The sequence below is a fragment of the Phaseolus vulgaris genome, chromosome 11 (genome assembly GCF_051622355.1).
Source record: "Phaseolus vulgaris cultivar YP4 chromosome 11, ASM5162235v1, whole genome shotgun sequence".
Taxonomy (NCBI): Eukaryota; Viridiplantae; Streptophyta; class Magnoliopsida; order Fabales; family Fabaceae; genus Phaseolus; species Phaseolus vulgaris.
Window position 1 is genome coordinate 2,787,154 of NC_143508.1, and position 6,517 is coordinate 2,793,670.

Here is a 6,517-nt window from a genome sequence, read left to right on the forward strand (position 1 = left end):
AAAAAAGTTAGTTTTAAGTCCAAAAATATCGGTGATATCAAAGTAGGATGAGTTTCAAAGTCTATATTTATCCAAAGTTGTTACATATAATTTAAATAAAATTTTAACATTCACGCTAATAATTTTTAAGTTATGTTTGCTTTAATAAACACGGTTTATGTCTCTTCTTATAACTCTTTCTTATAATTCATGTATAGTTTTTTTTTTATATAAGTTTTAATCTACTGTATTTGTTTTTTAATAATATTTTTTCATGTAATATCAGATGATTGTTGTTGATTAAAGTGTCAGCTTAATTAAGATGTGAAGTTGCATAGTAATGTTTAACTGAAAGTTTTTGTAAAAAAAAATACAAAGCATTGTCTATGTGTATGGATATACAATGATTTTCTCTTTCGATCCATTCATTCATATGTGCAAAAGAGGAAATAAGAATCATATGTGTATGGATGCATGGATAAACAATGATTATCTCTTTGGATCCATTCATGCGTCCGAAAGAGGAAAGAAGAATCAACGTAAAAATATTTTTTAAATTTTTTTTATATATAAATAATTTTGTGGAAAATTATGTAAAGAGATGTGTGTTTCCACTTTAACCTATTTTTTCTTTGCAAATAACACCTTACCTTGTTTTAATTGCATAATTAACATATATAATGTAATATAAAATGAAATAATATTAAAATTATTTAAATATGAATATTAATAATTACATAAAATTAACCAACACAAATATTTATTGATATTATTATTAAAATAAAATAATAATTAATAAAATTTTAATATAACACAAACATATATATAATTATTTAAACAAATTATATAATAATTATTATTATTATAAATATAATAATAATATTTACATTTAATAAAAATTTGTTTTCAATCATCTTTTTTAAATTTATGAATATTTAAATCACTTACTTCTATATAGCAATTTCCTATTTTTACATTGATAATTTTATATCTAAATCTTTTTTTATATAGTAACTCATATTTTATCCAAAAGAAAAAAATTAATGATATAAAAAATAATTTACAAAATTTTAATTATCTCAAATCAACACAAAAATACTTTATATTTTACTATTATTTTTTAAAAACAGTGGTAATTTTGTGATATTGTATTTTACATATTTAAAAAATTAAAATTTTCTCATAATCATCACATCAGTCATAACTTCAACAAGTTTTTCCCACTTTTCTGTAAATACCCACATATTCATTTCCTTGAATCCTCACAATACCTAAATCCCCTCAAAATGAAAAATGTGTTAAATATATCAATAATTCAAATAATTGTGTTTGATGAAGCCTTAGTAAAAATGCTTTGGTGACTCACCTTTCTAGGTAGTTTAGTTATTTCTTTGGTTTTATTTTTTAGTTTGAAGAGATGATGATGGATTAAAGAACAATGTTTTTAACTAATTAAAAAGTTTTTTAACTGAGTTTTAAATTGATTTATGTAAAGTTAATCTGTTAACCGTTTTAGCTTTGAATGTGTGATAGTAGCAATTAGATGTAAATTTTGTATTTAGGGAACATCTTGTTTCTGATTTTTGCAGCTATATATGGTGCATTCATTGCAGATCATAATCAAAATTGCTGCTGGAAATGGTGTTGGAAAAATTCTGGTTGGAAAGTAAGATAAAATTTTATACATGTTTTACATTATTATTGAATAACATAAATACATAATATATTTATCATAAAACTAAAAAATGCAAATACACATACTAATAAATAAATTAAATAAATTTGAAAGTTAATGTTGTTGTTATTTAAGGTGTGCTGAGATGTCAAGTTACATAGTGATGTCTAACATAAAAACTTTTATATAAATATAAATAGATATAAGTTTATAATAAAATAAAATATAAATATTATAAGTTTATAATATTATTTTTCAGTAACTCTTTTTAAACTAATACTCATTTTTCCAATGTAAAATTTATAATTTGTTTTCACTTTTATCAGAGAGTATATGTGAACAGGGTGTGTTTAACAGGGTAGTGATCGATCACTTAATTTTTTATCAGAAAAAATTAATTATATATTTCTAATTCTTAGTAATGAGAAGAAGTTTAAAAAATCTAATTACAAATATCGAATACTTCATATTAAATACACTTTCAACTTATTTATATTATATTTGAATCAAAAAGTATATCAGTTGTTTCAACATATTATTTGAATAGTTATAAATCTCTTAATTAAATAAAAAGTATTGATCTTAAATACGTTTATTAAATAACATTCAATATTATCAAATATTTATAATTAAAATTATAAACATCAAACGTTTAAAATATACCTTTATCGTTATTTTTAGAATCAATAACAAACTTGTTTGATTTAGTAGGAAAGTCAGTCAACCTGTGAAAATAAATTTAAAAGATGTATGAAAGTTTTTATAAAAAAAAAATTAAAGAAAAACAAATAGTTTTAGTTTCTGAAATATAAATATTATAAAGAAAAACTTCCATTAAAATTTAGTTGGATTATTATATTTTGTTTTGGTTTGTATTATGTAATCATTCTTGATATAAGACTATGCTAATATAACATAGTCATGAAAAAAACTATATTTGAATTTTGTTCTCACGACATGATTACTTGTAAATGAGTAAATGTTATTTTCTCAATTGTTATTTTGTTATTTGTCCAAGAAATGATATTATTCGTAGTTTAGGTAAGAATCTCATTTAGTAATTAAAACATTTGAAATTTTATTTCAAGTGTCAATCTCTCCAACAAGTGATGATATTTCTTCTAACTTCAGTTATTGACAATAATAAAACAATTTTTTTATTAAATAATTTAGTGGTATTTATTTAACTGTTACAAAATATTTATATTAATGATTTTTTATTCAAATGCTTTTATTATTGAAAAAAAAAATATTATTAACAAATTTTAGTAACAGTAAGACTTTCATCTAATTTGTTCTTAGAATGATTTATGAATATGTATAATATACGTACTTGTTGTTTTTTATTAACATATGCGTTTTGACGTAGTTCTCCTATATTTTTTATTTTTTTTAATATTTTTTTTTATGTGATGACAGATGATTTGTTGTTACTTTAAGTGTCAGCCTAACTGAGATGCCAAAGTTGCATAGTAATGTCTAACATGAAAGTTTTTATAAAGTCAACAAAATTATGAAAAATTACTATTTTATTGGAAGCATTTAACTTTAACTCTATAATCAAAGTCAAAACATTGTCTTCACATACTATTAATTGGAACAAATCAACAACCAATTCAATATGTGTTTCCCAATTTTGACTCTTTTAAAAATTGATGTTTAATTTTTAGTCTTCTATTGTTTAAGACCAAATTCACAGAATCCCAAATAGATTTTAATAGATCATACAAAATTATTAGAAAATAAATTTTATATTTATAAACTATATATGTATATATAGAGAGATTTGAAGAAGTTACATTATTATGTGTAATTAATTTATATATATATATATATATAATTTCATTATGCAATATTCTGTCACCACTTAATATTACATCTTCCAAGATTAAAAAAAACATGTTATAATCATCTCTTATATGTTTTTTTTTTTCGATGAGAGCAGTTCTGAATATTTTTCTTATTTTTTATATTTTTTTAATACACTTAGATTAGCTGAAATTTTATTTTATAAAAAAATGTAATAGTGAAAAGTAATATTATAAATATTATGTTGAAAGTATTTACTTTTTATAAACTTTGACTGTATAACGTTCATGCTTACAAAATATTTATTTATGAAGTTTTTATTACAAAGATTAATCTTTAAAAAAATAAAATCTATTTTAACTGCTGATATAACTTGGCAAGAAAAATATTGTTTCGGAGTTTTCTTCGGTCACATTTGTAGTATTTTTTCTACATCTATAACACAAAGCAAAAATAAATAATATTTTAATTGTTTGTGTACTCTAAGTAATTTGTTAAAAAAATTTGAAAATATTTTTTTTTCATCCTCATTTTATAGTATAATTTTTTTAAAAATAATAATAATTTTTGTAGAAAATGAATAATATAAAATTTGTCATGTTATAAGGATAATTTTTATATTATTCATTACTCAACAAAAATTAAACAATATCAATATTTAAAAAATAAATAAATTAAGGATGTATTTTTTTATATTTTCAATGTAAAATCATTACGTCGTTTAACCATTTTCAAAACAAACGGAAAACTACACAATTCATGAAAGACGGTTTCTTCTTTTGCACCATATTATTTTTTATATGCACCCAACTCAACTTAACCTTTTAAATCCAACTTTACCCTTGTCACATATTTATTTATGAATATTAATATTCGGAAGTCACAAATTTGTTTACGGATATCAATATATGGAAGTTACATATTTGCCTATGGATATTGACATCCGCAAGTGTCAGCTTTGCATATGGATATTGACATTTAGAAGTGTCAGTTTTGTCTAAGGGATATTGATATTTGGAAGTGTCATACTTGCATGCGGATATTGTCATCCAGAATTGTATTTTTTAACTACGGACATCTTTATCCGAAAGACACATCATGCTTTTGGACATACATATCCAGAAGTCAATCATCCTCAACTCTTTTTTGGGCAGTATGATGATTTTGGTACTTTTAATGGATTAAAACCCACTAACCTAAACAAATTCAAAGAATTAATGTTATGGACTTTAATCCAAAAGCAACTAGAAAGGACAAAATAAAATTGTGAAACCATGTGACAAATTGTCATTGAAGTAGCAAACCAATAGTTTCGAAAATTATTGGGCAGAAGTACAATGGAAAGAAATGGTTGCATTCCTCAAAACAATTGGACCAAGATACTGAGGTTTGTATGACCCTTTTATCTCCCAAGGAATGGGACAGTGCCACGTGTTGGCAGGGGCCACATGAGATTCAAAGAAAAAGTTAAAGGGATTGGCAGGGGCAATTCTGAATTTTTTCATCCACAACAAACCAAGCAAAATATTCTTTCGAACATAATTATCCAAAACTATTTCTGATATATACATTCGAAACACAATAACACAGTTATGGATATATATATCTGGAAGTCAACAAAACTATGAAAATTTACTGTTTTATTGGGTGCATTTAACTTTAACCTAATTTCTATTTCATTAAGGATACAATAGTAATTTGACATTGACATGTTGGGTGTCAATCACAAATGATAAAAGAATTTTCCCCAATGAAAACAAAAAAAAAATCAAACCTATACCGCAGACAACATTCCACTAAAAAAACATTAACAATTATAGGAAAACTGAAAGAAAAAGGGAAAAAGAAAGAAAAAATATAACAAGAGAATAAATTGTGAGAACGAAAACAAAAAAAGTTGAACTGTTTGGTGGTGATGAACGATATGAATACTTAAAAAAGTCACTTTTAGCTGACCACATGTTTATGGTACAAATGACTAACACCCTTTCATTTGTACTTTGCATTTCATCATTTAACTTTGTTCCTCTTTTGAACCTGCAGGCAGGAACAAATAAGTGGATGACAATTCCATACATGGGATACGTTATTACTAATCGGTACAATGTCATTTTGGTTTCATTGTCCATGATACAATCGTTCATTATTTTTCCTTTAAGAACCCAACCATCAAGTAACTTCACTCAACATCGAATCATTCAAATTGGGCACATCCATGGAAATCATTTTGTCCAGGTATACCCAAAATCAATAAAAATGTAAAGTCATTGATAGTGCTAACTTAAAACTTATGTAACTTATATTTATTACTTTTATAGGTGAAGCTGAAAGATGGTTGTCCTATTCTACCTACATATATATTGTGGGCATCACATTGTTATACTACAACCCAATCTTGGTCAACATACTACACTAGCCGAATGCAAGTTTATACACAAATAATATCCATTAGACGATATTTCTAATCCTAACATTTGTAATAGATAACTAATGTTTTTGTTTAAGGTGTTTAGGCTCTTTTAATATATGTATTGACTACATTTGTGATGCATTTATGCGTGCTTAAGTATGTATCCTATACACACAATGGTCGCTAGGGATGAGAACATTCGCAAAACATTAGATAGTTACGAATATGCGTCTTTGGAAGCTATACACGTGCCTACGGATGACAATATTTGGAACACATTGTTATGTTTATGGATGGAATTATCCGGAACCCATTATGGTGCCTATGGGTGGATTTATCCAAAACCCAATATTGGTGCCTATGGATAAAAAAATCCGAAAGTCATAGAGTTGCTTATGGATGGAAAAATCAAGAAGTCAGACACGTGTCTACGAATGGAGAAATCTGGAAGTCAAGCAGGTGCCTATGGATGGCAATATCCGAAAGATATAAGTGTTTTTCGAAAGGCAATTATTATAAATAGAAGCAGTACATGATAATTTTTTTAAATGCTCATAGCTTAATATCCCAAACCACTGTAAATAACAATACTAAAATCCACATTCAATAATATAGATAAGGTTCAAAGATAAAATTATTACATA